Source organism: Sus scrofa, chromosome 14, assembly GCF_054392235.1.
Source record: "Sus scrofa isolate SSC_HxYL_T2T_F1_AM1 chromosome 14, Sscrofa_HxYL_maternal_Yorkshire_Landrace_v2.0, whole genome shotgun sequence".
In the NCBI taxonomy this organism is placed as follows: domain Eukaryota; kingdom Metazoa; phylum Chordata; class Mammalia; order Artiodactyla; family Suidae; genus Sus; species Sus scrofa.
Window position 1 is genome coordinate 108,140,067 of NC_139396.1, and position 18,445 is coordinate 108,158,511.

Consider the following 18,445-nt stretch of genomic DNA (forward strand, 5'->3'; position numbering starts at 1 on the left):
TCTCTTTTTTTTTTCTTTTGTTCTACCCAGTTATGTCAAGAGTTTCTTGCCCTTTTTGGAGGTTTAAGTTCTTCTGCCAGCATTCAGTTGATGTTCTGTGCAAAGAGTTTTACATGTAGATGTATTTTTTTGATGTGTTTGTGGGAGAAGGTGCGTGCGACCTCTTACTCCTCCGCCATCTTGCTCTGCCTCCGAAATATCCTCTGTTGACATTCTCTAATATCACATGCGGGAAGGAAAGCAGTAGGACCCTTTGTCTGGACCAGTTCTGTGGGCCACATATGAAATGGACATCACTTATATTTACTGTGTCCAGACAGGGCAGTGTCCTTTGGAAATCTGACAGCTTAATTGTGTTCTTACTCAGTCACCCACAACTAATGCCTCTTCTTGGCACAGCAGGTGTCTTCCATAAGGAGAACAACGGAGCAGATTGCTATAACAAGAGTCTGCCAAAGTCTGCTCTCAATTGTTCCTGAACCAGTGTTAATAAACCAAATTGCTACAAATAGACATCAATTTGCAGAAATGTGAGCTGGCCAAAGGATGCTTTTGACTTGGGGAGTAGAGGCAAATGTGTGATAGAGATCAGATTTTCAGGGAAGGGAAGGAAATTAAGGTTGTCTTGTGGGACAGCAGTAGAGCTGATCCCAAAAGATACTGATTTTCCTCCATTATTTGAATTACCAAGAGTTCAGCCTTTGGTCCCTTCAAATCATAATTTGTATCTTTGGCCACATGAGCCGATGGGCTGGACAGGTTTGCAGTCTTGGGGTTCCTGGGCTATTTGAGAGACTAAACATTTGTGTTTCAGGATGAGTAAGATTGAAGCCTGTGGGACAGTGAGAAATTGTGATCCTGTTTCCATTTAGGATGTGCAATGGAGACTGAAACTACTGTCCCCTTGGAAAGAATGGCCAGCATGATTTGGTATCACTCTCTTCAATTTCAGTTCAGTTTTCTTTTTTCTTTTTGGCTTTTTAGGTCCGTACCCACAGCATATGGAGGTTCCAGGCTAGGGGTCAAATCAGAGCTTCAGCTGCCGACCTACACCATAGCCACAGCAATGCAGGATCCAAGCTGCATCTTCGACCTACACCACAGCTCATGGCAGTGCTGGATCCCTGACCCACTGAGTAAGGCCAGAAATTGAACCCATATCCTCATGGACACTAGGTGGATTTGTTTCCACTGAGACACAACAGGAACTCCCACTTCAATGTTTATTGAGTACTCAGACCTTGTTCTAAGCACTGGGGCTGGAAAACAGTAAAATCCTACCCCTGCTTCCCAGATGCTAAGAGTTTAGTTAGCCAGACGTGGAGGGACACTCTTCCTTGGCGACAGGCAATAAACCAGCGATGCATAAGCCCTTCCTCAGGGTCAGTCTCTGGGTGGGACCTTTCGAAGGTCAGGGAGAGGAGGGAGGAGAAAATAAATGTCTTCTTTTCTTCCCTTTCTCCTTTAGTTCTTATTCTTTGTCTTCCTTCTTCTTTTCAAAACAAAGCATATTTCATTTAAAATGTCTTTATTGGAGTTCCTCTTGTGGCTTAGTGTGTTAAGAACCTGACATACTGTCCGTGAGGATTTGGGTTCAATCCCTGGCCTTGCTCAGTGGATTAAAGATCTGACATTGCCACAAGCTTTGGCATAGGCTGCAGATGTGGCTTAGATCCAGTGTTGCCATGGCATAGGCCTTGGTTGCAGGTCCAATTCGACCCCTAGCCCGGAAAACTCCATATGTCATGGGTGTGGCTATTAAAAAAAAACAACAACAACAAAAAACTCTTTATTTTACTAAATTTAGAAAATAAAAAAGGAAAAAGAGAAAAATTATATCTGTAATCTTGCTAGCCATAGACAAGTAATAATAACATTTGAGCCCTTTCTCTTTCAATTTTTTACTCTGCCTAGATACTCTTTCATAACTCTGATATTTTAACATACATTTTATTTCATATTATGTGTTATTACTAACTCTTTATTTATTTATTTTATCTTTTTTAGGGCTGCACCACAGCATATGGAGGTTCCCAGGCTAGGGGTCTGATCAGAGCTACAGCTGCTGGCCTACACCACAGCCACAGCAATGCAGGATCTGAGCCATGTCTTCGACCTACACCACAGCTCACGGCAACACTGGATCCTTAACCCACTGAGCAAGGCCTGGGATGGAACCTACAACCTCATGTTCCTAGTTGGATTCGTTAACCACTGAGCCACGACGGGAACTCCACTAACTATTTATAACCAGCTTTAATGGCCACATAATCTTCCAACAGATGGGAATAATGTAAATTACTTAGCACCTCCCCTATTGTTGAACATTTAGATTTTTTTCAATATTCATTTTTATAAATAAGAGTATAATAAACATCTTGGCAAATGACTACTTTCTGTTTTTAGAAATAATTCCTGAGGGGATTTCCCATTGTGGCTCAGCAGTGACAAATCTGACTAGTATACATGAGGACCTAGGTTTGATCCCTTGCCTTGCTCAGTGGGTTGAGGATCCAGCATTGCCATGAGCTCTGGTGTGGGTTAAAGACATGGCTCGAAGCTGGTGTTACTGTGGCATAGGCTGGCAGCTGCAGCTCCAATTTGACCCCTGGCCAGGGAACTTCCATATGCTGTGGGTGTGGCCTTTAAAAAAAAAGCTAAAAAAATTTCCTGAAGATGCAGTGCTCAAAGTGTAATTACTAGGTCAAAATATATAAATACACTGAATATTCTTAATAGAACAAAAGGTGATGTGTGTGTGTTTGTGTGTGCGTGTCTGTGTGTGCATGTGTATGTATAACCAGATTGCTTCCTGAAAGAGTCATATCAATCTACAAAACCAAATCTATTTTCCTAAATTTTGTATACTATATTAAATAACCACTACCACCACCACCACAATAAGCTTTGCTAGTTATACAAAATCAATTTTTATTTTGGCAAATAAGTGAAATATTTTTCAAGCACATTTTGTGGCTAAAATACACCTGATTGCCAAGTGTATTTGTGGCTAAAATACACCTGATTGTCAAATGTATTTGTGAGTCTCCAGCTTGTGGGAGCAGCAGCCTGGTTTGGTGGAGAACTGGTGCTGAAGCAAGAAACTCCTCCTGACATCTCAGGGACCCTGGCATATCACTCCTAGACATCCAGGATCTGCTTATCAGTGGAGCATGGTGACCTTCAGATCAGACTCAGGTTGGAGAGACATAATCTATTAATTCCTGGTCTGGCAGAACTTACATGTGATACCAGTTTAAAGAACATAAAAATTACTCTCTGTTCCATAGTAAGATAATCATATCAATATGAAACTTATAAATAAGAAGCCAAGTAGCAACTTTGAGAACTTTTTCTGGGACACAAAGGAGATCCTGCCAGAAAAGGATAAGTAAAATTATTTACATTTATATTTATATACTTTATGTTAACAGATATTTAATTGTATTATAATTACAGGTAAATTATGTGTATATATGTGTGTGGGTGTGTATATAATGTGTGAGTGTATATATATAAATATATTCTTTTTCTCATTCCCCTAGGCATACAACTTTAGGCTTCTCATTTTTCTATTAAATTATGTTTGTTTATCAGGATTTACAAATACTCAGTAGCTGAGAATGAATTTAAGTGTGTTTAGGAAACGCATCCGAGTTTAACTACTGGTGTGACAGTAACAAAAATAGAAAAGCTAACATTTATTGCTTATTGTGTGTCAGATACCATTAATGTACTGGGTGTTTTACATACATTTTCCCATTTGATCTTAATAGCAGTTCAGTGGGGTTGGTATTACATCCTTTTTATAGGTGAGGAGACTGAGACCTAGAGAGGGGAAATGAGTTGCCCAAGTTCGCACTGTGAGTAAATGGGGTTTCCTGGAGACAGATATTCTCAGTATGAGGGAAAGATGGAATAAAATTTGTGGGTCAAACCATAGGTCCTCTTCCTATGGAAATTAAGGAGTCTTGCCAAGATGAGCTTTACTAATTTACTGTGGCCTCATCCCTGAGTGGGGCACCAGGCTTTGTATCTGCAGTGCTGGCCATTCATCTAATAGTTTCAACCAGTGCCCACCTGGGACTGGTGTGGTCCATGGTCAAGGCTTGGAGAAGAGGGAAATAACTCTCTCTTGATAATGAATCCTGAAACACAGCATCATCATGGAAGTGGCAGATCAGTGGATCCTCTCTTCCCAAAATTTAAAAAGATAAGTAACTAGATTGATATAACTTATATGTTAAAAGTGAACTTATGGTGGTAAAATCATAAGGCAAAGCATTCCTTTTAGGTGTAGTAAGAGTGACTCTCAATTGTCTCTCCCACTCTCACAGCTGATGGCAAATTGTGTTCTCTGCAGATACTAACAGAAGTAGCACTGTGAGCTGAGCCATCCCTGAGCACCGATGTGGGGTTCACACCAAGGGCAGGAAAACTCTAGAAGGAGGTACTAAGGCTGGTGACCTTACTGTTAAAGGAAGAACCTCAGAGGAGAGACCCACACAAATGGTCTGCTAGTCTCATTACATGGGTGTTTGGTGATGCAAACTCAGTAGCCGTGCTTCTGAATGTTGCAGGTCCTGTTTTTAAAAACTTAATTTCAGGTCTTTAGATATTACAAGACCTAGATTCCTACCAGGAATTCAGCTCAACCTATGCTTTCAAATATATCATCATCAGGGAATATGGAAATTGAGTTAAACAAAATTAACAGTCAATTACAGGATTTGATGGGAAATAAAATATGCAGTTACGAACTAACTAGGAAGTAATGATAAGGATGTATCATGGTAAGATTTACAGTAGATGGCTAAGGCCATACCTTGAGGAAATTTTACTGCCTCAAACACCATCATTTTTTAAAATCTAAAGCTAAAAATAAACATTGTACACAATAAAAAATTCAAAGAATAAGAAGATAAATCAAAATAAAATGGAAGAAATATTTTAATGGAAACAAATAAAATAGAAAATAAATAGGAGTTGCTCAAAGCACAGTTTGTAAAAGAGGAGCAGTTTTGTGTTGGGAGTTTTTTACTCTCTCCAATCCTGGAGTATCCTGGGCAGGTTCTGCCAAAACGTTCAGATGCAGGCCCTGAGGGGCTCAAAGAGGGACCCACTCCAACCATAAACCCATTCCACTCCTGAAAGGGGCTTCTATCAGTGACTATGCTTGATTCCCTGCTATTCTCTATGATAATAAATAGCAATGATAATAGTAGTAATAATAATGGTACTGACAGCAGTTACTGTTATTACTGCTTACTAGCCAGGGGCCTTCCTGCATGAACACACTAATCCTTCCAACATCTCTATGTGGTAGGTATGTTTTCCACTGTTCTTAACACTAGAGAATGAAGCTTAGCTTAGGTACTATCATTCATTCAACAAATACTTATCGAGTATTTGCTTTCTACTGTACGGTCTTCTCAGCTCTGAGTTACAGTAATAAACAAAGCAGATTAACCTCTCTGCCTGAGTGGATTTTCATTCCAATAGCAGCTGCCCAAAGTTACCCATAGTGGACATTTGAGCTTAGTATGTAGTTGTAGTCACTTTGCTGTACAAGGGATCTTCCATCTGCCTCACTGGGAGCTGAAGGCTGGAGGAGAGGGAGTCTTAGTACAGTTGAGCACTGGTTGCATGGCCTCATGATCCTTGCCTGCACCATTTGGGGGGCGAGATAAAAGCACCTATTTCATTAGGGAATCGACACTTCCGAGAGCTATAACACAGGGCCTGGTGTGTAGAAAAACTCAGCAAATATGACTGATGCTGTTAATGTTCTCTTCATTATCATCTGGCCCTGATCTCTTTCAACTCTCCATACACACTACCTGAGCTGAAGGGGCAGCTCCTCTGTGCGGTAAAAAATTTACCCTCACCCCCAAAGAATCTAACTGTTGTCCTCTTGGAATGTTGTGCCTGATAGGAGTGTCTTTGTTTGCCTAGAGGCTTTGAGCCATGCTGTGTAATCTAACAATATGTCGTAGGGTGGGAGCTGGCCGCACTAGATACTCCTAGAGTGGAGACTGCCAAGCTAGAAAGACCAACAGTGTGATACAGGGTAGGGGCTTTGGGTCCTGAAATCAACCTCTAGAGGGCCTGGAGACGGAGATCAACCACATGGGCAATCAGTCAATCCCGTCTGCACAACTGGCCCCAGTAAAAACTCCAAACACTGAGGCCTCAGTAAGTTCCCCTGGTTGGCAATGCTCCATGCGTGTTGTCATACAACATCACCAGAAGAGTGACAGTGCCCTGGTTCCTTGGCGAGAACACAACTAGAACTCTTGTTCGGTTCTTCTCCTAGACTCTATCCTGTGTACTTCAGTCCTTAGCTAATTTTAATCTGAATCTTTCCCTTTAATAAACCATGACTACAGCAGCTATCAGCTCCTAGAAAATTATAAGACCTAAAGGTGGTTTGGGGAAACTCTCATACTTGCACCTGTCATCAGAAGCCAGAGTGGTCCTTGGGCTGTTCCCACGACATTCACAGTTGTATAATTGCAAAACACCAAAACCAAGCGTTCTTAGGTCTCATCTGGGAAGATGTTAGGTTGAAAGGAATGATCCAGAATCCCTAAAAGATATACACAAAACTCACAAATAGGAGGGCAAAAAAGTGAGACAGTTTTAAAATAATAACAAAATGGCCCTTCTTCATGCCAAAGTCAAAGGCTATTGTAAAGCTTCAGCAGTGGCCAAGGCTGAGCTGTATAGCTCAACAGTCTTTGACTTGACTGGAAATAATGGGGTCACAGAGAGATGTTCTAAAACCATCACCCAGAAGGCTCAGGGCTCTGCCTCTGGCAAGGGCAAAGGCACCCCATGGGTTCTGTAGCTGCAACAACTTCCTTCATAGCCTTGGAACAGTTTTCGTTTCTTATTTGATTATTTATTTATACTTATCATCATGCTAAAGGGATTTGAATTAAGTTATGTATATATATATGTATATATTTATTTATTTATATATCTGCTCCAGTTTCCTCACTTTCTTAAACAAAAAATGAGTGAGGAAACCAGAAGTAGAAGGGGAAGGGAGGATGGAGTGAACAGGATAGGAAAAAAGAGGAGCTTGGTTAAAGTTACTGTCCAAAGTGCATGCCATAAAAATTCTTCACATGTATTTATTATATTGTTTCAAACCTCCACGCCCTTATTTATTTGTTTATTTACTTCTACTATTTATTTTTGGCTTATTTAATCTTTCTTTGACATTTGGAACCACTAAAAGCCTTCTAGAGTAACAGTTTCTGTCGGTTTTCTACTGCATTCATAATAATTTTTGCCCTACACTTTGATGCTATGTAATTCATTCATTTCCAAAGTTCATGATTCTTAGGTTCTTCATTATAGGCTATACTTTCTGTGTAAAGTAACCTTTTCCTACTTAATGCATTTTGCCTTGAATTCTACTTTGATACTAAAATGCCAGCCTCTGGGTTATTTTCACTTGTTGGCAGCCACTATAACCTTGAGTAACATTTTAATTTTAATTTCTTAGCATCATTTGGTTTTGGTTGTATTTTATAAAAGTAGCATATATTTGTATTTTTATTTTCAACTCAATCTGAAGATTTTGATTTTGAGAGACGAGTTCAAAACAGTTGCATTTCTTTGTCCAGAGCTGATGTTTGATATTTTCCCATATACACATTAACATGTCTGAAGTAGAATTCTGGGTTTCTTTCACCCATTTCCTCAAGTCCCCATTACCAACTCTAAATTAATATTCTCTTCATCTTCCTTACCTCTGCAAACTGTATTCCTGTGCACAAAAATTGCTGCATACTTATGTGTAGAGATGAGTCCTTTTTTCTAACAAATGTCACCTTTGCATAGAAAGGTCAGTTATGACTTTGAATAAGTGAGAGAGGGGTCTACATTGGGTTTGTGGGAGTAGAGCAAGCTAGGGACCTCCCTGCTTCCTCATGACCGCCAAAATAATAAGGTGTTTACTTGGGCGGTGACCTGTTGTCAGGGTATCTATTCTGTGCATGTTATGTGTTTTTCTTTATTCCCTTTTCTCAGTGTTGGAGAGCTTTGGAGTTGGTTCTGCTGTAATCATCTTCCCTTTCCAAACTTACCACACTTACCTTAGAAAGTATTCCCCCCCCCCCACATTAACTGCTTTCTTTAGAGAATTGATATATGATATTATATGATATGACATAATGTATTTTGGTTTTGGGATGAATCCAGAGGCCTCTGTTTCCATAAGCTGTTCTTATGGGGAGAGAGTGGAAGAGAATTATGTTTTCAGCTTTTCAAGACCCAGGTTTTAAATCAATTACCTTAACACTCTGGCTTACTAACTACTGAGTTGCTGGAAGGGCTCTTGGTTCCAGAGAGCTCAATGCTAAATATTTTCCAGAAAGATCTTTAGGGGTTATTTTCAGGCAACTCTATTTCTCCACAGATTATGCTTCCTAAGGACCTTCAAAATTTTGTCAGTAACAGAAATATCTTTAAGTTCCTATTCAACCTTGAGAATCTATGAATCTGTGATTTTAATATTGTCTGTGGCTATCACAGTTTACCATACAATTATTGCTGTATTTAAAAAAACATTTTATTTTGAAATAATTTTAGACTACAGAGAAGTTGCAAATATAGGGAAAAGCAAAAGATTCATGTGATCTGAGGAAAAATCAGTGTATGGAAAGTTGCAAAGACAGTACAGAGGGTATATACCTGCGGAGGAAGAATAATGTCCATTTTCCAATATGTACCTGACCTAACCCCCTGAATCTGTGAATATGTCACTTACATGGCAAAACAGACTTTTCAGCTATGATTAAACTAAGATTGGAGATGGGGAGATTATTTTGGATATCCTGGTGGGCCCAATGTAATAATAAATGTCCTTAGACGGGAAAGAGAGAAATCGGAGAGCCAAACAAAGATTTGATGATGTTATGCTATGGGTCTTGAAGGTACAAGTGGGCTATGAAACGGGGAACATGAGAGAATTCCTACTGTGGTGCAACAGGTTGAGGATCTGGCATTGTCTTTAGGGTGGCATGGGTTTTATCCCCGGCCTGGCACAGTGGGTTAAGGATTCAGCATTGTCAGAGCTGTGGTATAGGACACAGCTGTGGCTCAGATTTGATTCCTACCGGGGAATTTTTGTATGCTGTGGGTTCAGCCAAAAATGAAAAAAAGAAAAAGAGAACCAACAAACAAACCCCAAACCCAAGGAAATTGAGTAGCTTCTAGAAGATGGAGAAGGTAAGTAAATGTATCATCCAATGGGTACAGAGTTTCGATTTGGGAAGATGAGAAAATTCTGGAAGTGGGTGGTGGTGATGGTTGCACAACAATGTGAATATACTTAACGCCATTGAATTGTGCACCTAAAAATAGTTAAAGTGGTCAATTTTATCTTATGTATAATTTACCACAGTAACAAAAAGTCAAAGAAACAGATTATTTCCTGTAGATGGAGTGTACGCTGCCAGAATCTTGATTTCAGCTCAGCCTTCTGACCTCCAGAACTATTAGATATTTCTATAGTTTAAATCACAAACTTATATTAACTTTTATAGCAGCAGTTGTCAACTAATACAGTTTTCCCTAATGCTGAAATCTTACATGAACAAAGTACAATGATTAAAACTAAGGAATGTTCTCCAAGTCCATAAGTTTGTTTCATTTTATTTTATTTTATTTTCCCACTGTACAGCAAGGGGGTCAGGTTATCCTTACATGTATACATTACAATTAAATTTTTTTCTCCACCCTTTGTTCTGTTGCAACATGAGTATCTAGACAAAGTTCTCAATGCTATTCAGCAGGATCTCCTTGTAAATCTATTCTAAGTTGTGTCTGATAAGCCCAAGCTCCCAATCCCTCCCACTCCCTCCCCCTCCCACCAGGCAGCCACAAGTCTTTTCTCCAAGTCCATGATTTTCTTTTCTGAGGAGATGTTCATTTGTGCTGGATATTAGATTCCAGTTATAAGTGATATCATATGGTATTTGTCTTTGTCTTTCTGGCTCATTTCACTCATTATGAGATTCTCTAGTTCCATCCATGTTGCTGCAAATGGCATTATGCCATTCTTTTTTATGGCTGAGTAGTATTCCATTGTGTATATATACCACATCTTCTGAATCCAATCATCTGTTGATGGACATTTGGGTTTGTTTCTTTTCTGAAGAAAGGTTCATTTGTGCTGTATAATAGATTCCAAATATAAGTGATATCGTGTAGTATTTGGCTTTCTCCTTCTGACTTACTTAACTTAGTATGAGAGTCTCTAGTGTGGTTGCCAAGGGGGAGAGGGAGGGAGTGGGTTGGACTGGGAGTTTGGGGTTAGTAGATGCAAACTGTTGCATTTGGAGTGAATAAGAAGTGAGATCTTCTGTATAGCACAGTGAACTATATCTAGTCTCTTGTGATGGAACATGAAGGAAGATAATATGAGAAAAAGAATGTATATATATGTATATGTGTGTATATATATATGTATGTATGTATGTATGACTGGGTCACTTTGCTCTATGTACAGCAGAAATTGACAGAACAATGTAAATCAACTATAATAGAAAAAATAAAAACCTAAAAAAACCTAAAAAAAAACCCCGCAAGGAATGAACACTGGTAGAATAATGTTCACTGAACTTCACACTGTATTCAGATTTCACCCATTTTCACAAGTGTTCTTTTTCTGATCCATGATCCCATCCAGGACACGACATTGCAATTAGTTGTTTCTCCTTAGTCTACTCCAGTTCATGAGTTTCTCAGGTCTTTACTTTTATGACCTTGACATTTTTGAAAAGTACTGGTCAGGCATTTTGCAGAACATCCATCAATTTAGGTTTGCTTGATGTTGTCCTATGATTAGAATAAAGTGTGGATTTTGGGGAAGAATATGTGTCCTCATCCCATCATGTTGGAAGGTATGTAATGTCATGAGGTGTTGTTAATGAAGCTAACTTTGGTTAAGATAGTACCTGCAAGTTTCTCCACTGTGAGATTCCAGTTGACTCTTGAACAGTGGGGTTTTGGGGCAGGGTTAATCTGTGTATAATTTATAGTTGACCTTCCATATCCATAGTTCTTCTATATCCTTGGTTTCAACCAACCCTGGGCCAAGTAGCACAGTAGTATTTACTATCAAAGAATATCTGTGTATAAGTGAACCTCTGCAGTTCAGACACACACTGTTCAAAGATTAACTGAACTAATTTTCCCTTTTCTTACTATTCCTTAAAGTTGCTGCCATTTTGTCTTATAATCTTCATTAGGGAAGGTAGGAAAGTCTTTAGGAGTCAAAAAAACTGATTTTGAATGCCAGATATGCCACATCTTAGTTGTAAAAAAGATGAAGAAAATTATTTCATGTTCATGTGTCTCTGGCCCTCCTCTCTACAACTGGGAGAGTGGTATCTCCTAGGACTGACCTGAGGATTAAATGAGATAGCTACCTATTTACATAGCAAATAGTTCTTGAGCATCCACAATTTGGTAAGAATTACATTAAGTGAAAAGGGTAACAGTGGCAGCTATCAGTTGTCACAGTGGTAGCTATCTTGAATACAAGATACAGGCTTTACCTATGGGCAGTTCCCAATATGACAGGAAAGATGAATTACTGAACAAGAAGTCACAGTAAAGCATTATACCAGTTATAGCTAGGGAAGTACAGAGTGCTGTGAGAATGCCTAGTGTGATGACCTATTGTAGACATTGGGAAAGTCACTTAGCACAAGTTCTATTGTGTGCAGAGGCCCTGAAGGAGGGGTGGATGTACCTTCCTTACCCTTTCCCCTGCTTGGATCTCTCCCTCCTCCCTCAATCTCTTAAACACACTGTGTAAGAGAACACCAGGTTTCTTTTCCTTTCCTCCCTGTAGGATTCAGCACAGTCCTTCAAGTGCTAAAGTATGTGATGACTCACTGAGCAGGAGCCTCGAGTGCAGCTGTTTTCTAAGTGTACATGGCAGTGGAACCCTTTCTTGCTTGGAGCTTGTCACAAGCCCAGTGTTGTGCAGAAGGGCTTTAGAGAAATGTCATTTTAGCACATTGGTTTCTTCACCACAAGAGATGAAATTCACCTCAACAACATCTGAGTTTTTAGCATGTTCAGATTTTCAGAAGCATTTCACAGGGGTATTTTGGCCATATCATTCCAGATCATTTCACTGCTAAAGGAGAGATTAATCTCTCCAAGGATTGAGTTGAAGGAAGATTTTTACATTTTGAATTTAAAAAACAAATTAAAAAAATTTTTTAAAAAGGACCCCTACATTCCATCACCAACATTCAACAATTACCAAGACTTTATCACATTTGCTTTATACCTCTCTCTCTTTGCTGAAATATTTTAAATTTTGGATACCATATTACCTCACTCCTATTTAGTATACATCCTTAAAAACACAAACATTTTTGACATAATGACAAGCCCTTGCCCACCTTTTAAAAACAACAAAGATTTTTAGTGTTATTTAAAAGAGAAAGTGTTTGGCAAGGCCCAGAATCCCTGTTTTAGAATTGGGTGCCTCCAGTTGGGGCTTCGTTTTTCTCACATATCTTCTGCCCAGGCAAAATTACTCTTCAAAGCCTTGCAGTGTCTCAGTCTCCCCCGCACCTATCACAGCTTTTCAATAGGGGACCAAGCTAAGGCGGTATATTCTGAGTCCAAAAGATAGAGGTCCCAGAAAGCAAAAAACATTTTTATATGTTAGATAGTCCAGAGGCTTTGAAGAAGAAATAGATTGTTCTTATTGCCATAGGCTTCTGTTATTCTTCAGGGAGAGACCAAACATTTAGTTGATCTAAATGGGTATAATGCAATTCAGTAATAAAAATTAAGCTGATTGCATTGTGATTGAATATAAACCAGCTAATTACACTGCTTTCTAAGACATTGTGTTGCACGAGGTAAATAAAACGGCCAACACAGTGTTTAGTGGGCTGGATAGAACCACTTCTTTCTTACCTCTGCGCAAATTTGGCCAAGTCTGAGGTCTACTGTTCTCTTTTCAACCAAACTACACAGTGTTTTTAAACTGGTTATCTGGTGGATCCACTAAATGACAGAGTAGAGGAGAGTTGTAGACTGACCAGGCACCCATACCTGAACCCATGGAATTTTCCTCTTTACATTTGTTCTTGCATTTATTCCACAATGATTTATGATTCCATGGCTCCAAAAATGTTAGAAAGACAGTGGTCTAGAGGGCAACATCTGTATCGAGAGAGCTGGCTCAGGCAGCTCTGCAGTGACTTCCCTTCACAGAATAGCTGAGGTCTGAGGAGTATGTATCTCCCTTTCCCCCTCTGGATCTGAGTTGTCCAAACACATGGTAGGACAGTGACAATAACCCAGTCTCCTCTTGTGTGGCCTCATCCCAAGAGAAACCTGTGGCTGGATTCCCGACTTGCAGTGTTCACACCAAGGAATCCCAGCTCCTCATCTTCCAGCAAGAGGGGAGACTGCGATTGAATGTAGCCCAGCTGTGGCTTCTCTCTGGAGCAGGACCCCGTCACCAATCATCCCATTTGTCTGACAGCTGAATAAGCCTGTTAAACAATGACCAAAACACTTACTGTCTGGGGCTCACAGGGAAGTGACAGCTTTCATATGTATACACTGATAGTTTTATCTGTTATTTACCTTAACATAGCAACTCAATGCAATTAGTGCAAACTACTGAAGGCTCCTGGTTATATTTAGCTAACAGATTCCATTTTAAAAGCAAGTAGCTAATGATCTGAAGCACAGACTGCTATCACGGCAGCCCTGATAAGCTGAAAATCACAAGAAGAATAAGCCCTGAATATTTGCCTGGTGGGGGAGTGATTGAACTTTGAAGGGCAGCAACAGGTTCCACTACATGTCCTCAGCTGTTTTATGCAGGGATACCCAAAATCAAGAGACCATGTGTAAAAGCACTGAATCCTAGCCACTCAAGGACCTCAGCTGTCAGAAAGAGAAAGACAAATACCCTATGAAATCACTTATATGTGGAATCTAAAATATGGCTCAAATGAACCTACGACAAAACAGAAACAGACTCACAGACATAGAGAACAGACTTGTGATTTCCAGCGGGGGCAGTAGGGGAAGGGAATGGGGTGGATGGGGAGTTTGGGATTAGTAGATGCAAACTATTATATTTAGAATGGATAAGCAATGAGGTCCTACTGTATAGCACAGGGAACTATATCCCATTTCCTGGGATAGAACATTATGGAAGGTAATGTAAGAAGGGGAATGTGTGTGTGTGTGTGTGTGTGTGTGTGTGTGTGTGTGTGTGTGTGTATGACCAGGTCACTTAGCTATATGGCAGAAACTGACACAGCATTATAAATCAATTATACTTAAATTAAAAAAAAAAGAGACCACATGAACTTTGCCCTCTTGTGGTTAATCCTTTTTTTTTTTTTTTTTTAATTATCAACTACCAGCTGTGAGCTTCCCTGGCTTCAGGCCAAAAGTGGTCAGCAAAGCCCTGACAGAACTCGGAAAAAAAAAATCACGGAGGTCAAAGTCCCAGATGCCAAGTTTAGAAAATAAAAAAGAGTCAGTGCCAGGGAGCACACTGACAGCAGAATTTTGAAGAGGTAGGAGCCAAAGGGATCCCCTGGCCCACAGGCCCTGTCAAATCATGGGTGGAATGTGGAAAAGGGAAAGGTAGGTACAGTCAAACCACAGCAAACTGTGGAGCTGGCATGGAGCCCGAGACCTGAAGGCTCTTGGTACAGGAGAAAGAGTAAAACTTTGGGATGGAGCTATAGTTTGATTCAAATGCTAATGCCTCCTCATTTGGGGTGATCCTTGCATGTTCTTGATCTTAGTTTTTTTGATCTATAAAAGGAGGAACCAGTAATGCCCATCTTTTAAGACTGTGTGACATGTCAGTATAATAATGTTAAAAAGAAAAAGGCATCTCACAGTGCTTGGCACATAGAGTGCTCGGCGTCTGGGGACGGCTTTGGTCTTTGACATTGTTGTCACAGCGCCTGTTTGTGGCTAGACGAGACATTAGCTAACAGTGGAACATCTTTCTCAGCGTACTGTGTTCTTGCTCTTTAACGGAGAAAAGATGTGGCTTCTCATTCCACTCTGAGTTTTTCTTAGGTCATAGGTCAGATGTTTTGACTTTATTAGCCAGATTCCTTGTGAATATTTTGGCTAATGTTTTTGTCCTCTACCAGGATGGGATATGAAATGACATTTTCAAATTCAGTGTCTTTGTGATGGGAACAGACTCGGGGAGAGCCAGTAACAGTTTTACATATACATTTAGGGCAGGTGTCTTTTGTGAACTGACATGGAGAATTATGGGTCAGCCTCTGTAGCGTGCATACACATTCTTATTTAATTCTCATACGCCTTAGGAGAAGTTATTCGTACATACTCCTTTCTTAATGGGAGAGGAGACTGAGGTGACTTGCCCACAGCCGCAGTCTTTGACATTGGTTATTCAGAGATGCTGTAAATCATTTGTGTTCCCTTCACAGTTTGGCAGTTGCCTGTTTTGTAAATCCTGACTTTCCAAAAAAATACACCACTACCACCACTACCATCAATCCCCTACATTTCCAAGCCTCCCTTACGGTCAGGGTGCTGACATGTGACTTAGATTCTATCGGGGTAAGATATAAGCCACTTGGGAAACCAAGCAAGGTATGGGGTGCCCTCTTTGCCATGGGAATAGAGTCAGAGGTGCCATAGTTGTGGGTTCCAGAAGCAGTGACTTCCAACTGGAACTGTAGTAGTTCTGGGTGATATTTCTGAAAGCTCAGCTTAGAACCTGATGCCTCTGACTTTCCAAAGGGTCAATTATTATTATTATTTTTTTTCAATTGCTGAACAGATTCCCCACTGTCTACAACTCAGAACCTCAACTGAGAATCTGGTCTTTATTCCTCTAAAATGTGTTATAACTAAGAAGAGTTCCTGCCTGCTGCCTGTGTCTCCTCCTGCTGTTCCAGTGGCCTTCTTCTGGGCAGAATGTGGGGTGGGGCCAAGCCCAGTGGTTTCGCCAACATCTATCTCCCCTTCCTGGGGACTGTGAAGCCTCAGTGATGAAAAGCATAGGCAGGGCCATCTCTCCAGCTCCTGCTGTCCCTTTCCTCGCAGTTAGATATTTAATTAACCCTCCCAAGACTCTAGGGCTCCAGGACTGAGATCCCATTGTGTCTTTGTCTTGCTTTCAGGAACACTGAGCCACATTGATGGCCATGACTTCTTTCTAGAAGGTTGGAAGATAACAGGTGCTTTTGCAACTCACTGCCTGTTCTGGTCCCAGCCGCATCATCTGCTTTGGGGCCAGCCACAGCTCTGAGCCAAGGAGCAGCCCTGGCAGGAATTTCCTGAGGGAGCCTCTATATAAGCTGATTGATTCCTTTAGGGGACCGAGCTTTCCAGTGCCATTGGTTGGTGTCTCTTTAGCTCTTATTCTATATCTAGGCTGTTAATAGTGTACTTATTGACTGGAGAAAATCTGTGATCCCATTTCCTTCCAAACCTTTCAGCTGTGTAGCCAACCCAGTAGTCCTTGCACTGAAAATGCCAGCTACTTTTGCCTACTGCTTGGAGAAGTGCCAGCTGTAGAAACAGGAAGTCAGTTTGCAAAACAGAGGAAAACAGGCCTTTCTCTGAGCATTTCCTTAAAACATTTTCCAATTTATCTATCACTTTTTAGCCTGTTCAGATTTCTTCTTACTGTGTCAATTTTTGTATTTTATCCTTTTCAGGATTCTCCCCCCCAGTGGTATCATTTTACTAGTATGCGGGATATTCACTTATAATTTAAAACAATCTCTTGTGTACAGCTGGCTCCGTCTCCATCCTCCTTCCATATTTTTCCGATTTATGCCTTTTTTCTTTGCCTTGATTAATTCCAGCATGAGTTTGTATCTCTTATTCGTATTTCAGAGTACCAGGTTTTAGATTTATTAATTTTACTGTTTTTCTCTTCACTTATGTCTACTTTTGTTTATGTTATTATTCTGAGTTATTGTCCTCTTTTCTTCCTAAGATTTTTAAGTGGAATGCTTAGCATCATTATTTTTGCTTTGATATTGCAGCAGAATCATCTAATGCTCTAATTTTACAAATGAGGTCTACTGTGCCAGGATCCCATAAGTTTTGCTATTTTTAGCATTATTTTAATTATCTTCTAACTTTACAGTTATTGTGTTCTGGATTCCTTTCTTCATCTATATCATGCAATATAGCATGAAAGTTAAAAGTGTGGATTTATCATAAGATCAGATAGGTTAGAAACCCAATTCCTATACTAACCAACATGTAACCTTCTTCAAAGGCATGGTGAAGAATGCACAGCTAATATATATAAAAGGTTCTGCTGAAACCATTGCACAAGTATTCAGGGCAAAGTTCCCTTGGGCATACTCCAGGATCTAAACATTTGGAGTGTGGGGGTATTGCTTACAGGCACAGGTGTCTCAGCAGGGGTACTGTATAGCCCTCAATTTTTTTTTTTTTTTTTGCTTTTTAGGGCCACACTCATGGCATATGGAAGTTCCCAGGCTAGGGGTCGAATCACTGGATCCTTAACCCACTGATTTAGGCTAAGGATTGAACCCATATCCTCATGGATACTAGTCGGGTTCTTAACCCACTTTGCCACGACAGGAACTCTCAGCCCTCATGCTCTTAATTTTGGGCTGTACTCCTATTCTCACTGCTGCTGTCCTGGGTTCTTTCTTTGGGTTTCCTATTTGTTCAGATGCCTTCGTTGAAGAGTCCACCTTTCCCCTACTTATGTAACTTCCTTTCTTTACATGATATAAATTATTCACCTCGTAAAGCAGCACACACCTTATTATTTTTCTTTTATTTAACCTTTTGGTTGAATGGCCATACTTTCTTTATTCTTAGTAAAGTTTCTTGTTTTTAGCAATTAAAGTGATTATTTAAAGACAGAAGGAGGCATTCTTATGTAATCATCCAGGTGTTATAAAATGCAATCATTTTAAACTCTTTATGGAATATGAAAACTTTTGGCTTTTTGGCTTGTTTTTGAGACTCCTTATCCTTTTCTGTCCTTTATTAATTTAATCTGTGACTTAAATTGTTCAATTTTTACATGAGGATTTTGTTTAAAAATCAGTATAGTATATTTACTAAAACATAGTGTAGTTTACTTATTAGCAAAAACCTTTGCCCTCTGTTTAGTTCATCTTGATTTTGTTCTCTCTTGGATAGTATCTCTGCCTCTTTAACAAAAAGCCTCTGAAGCAACAGTGCTTTAATTCAGCCCTTAATTTTCTGGATAATGTCTTCTTCTTTGAGTCAGATGGATAATTGGTTGACATATTTCTGAGGTTTGGTATGGAAGCATGTCTCTACAATCTTTACTTATCATTGATAGCTTGACGGGAATTCCCATCATGGCTCAGTGGAAATGAACCTGACTAGCATCCATGAAGACACAGGTTCCATC

General features: G+C 39.9%; 1 long non-coding RNA gene across 8 annotated transcripts in view; it reads left to right on the forward strand.

The window, feature by feature from the left end:
• LOC102160043 (uncharacterized) overlaps positions 1-18,445 on the forward strand; it is a 730,195-nt gene that overhangs the window by 215,702 nt on the left and 496,048 nt on the right. For 2 of the 8 annotated variants that reach the window (XR_014827487.1, XR_014827488.1), the window contains exon 1: positions 14,561-14,661. The exons of 3 other annotated variants lie outside the window; for them this stretch is intronic. This is a non-coding gene — a long non-coding RNA (uncharacterized LOC102160043). Of the gene's footprint in view, positions 1-14,529; positions 14,662-18,445 lie in introns of those variants that run through there. 3 more of the 8 variants (XR_014827489.1, XR_014827491.1, XR_014827492.1) reach the window with 2 other exon arrangements.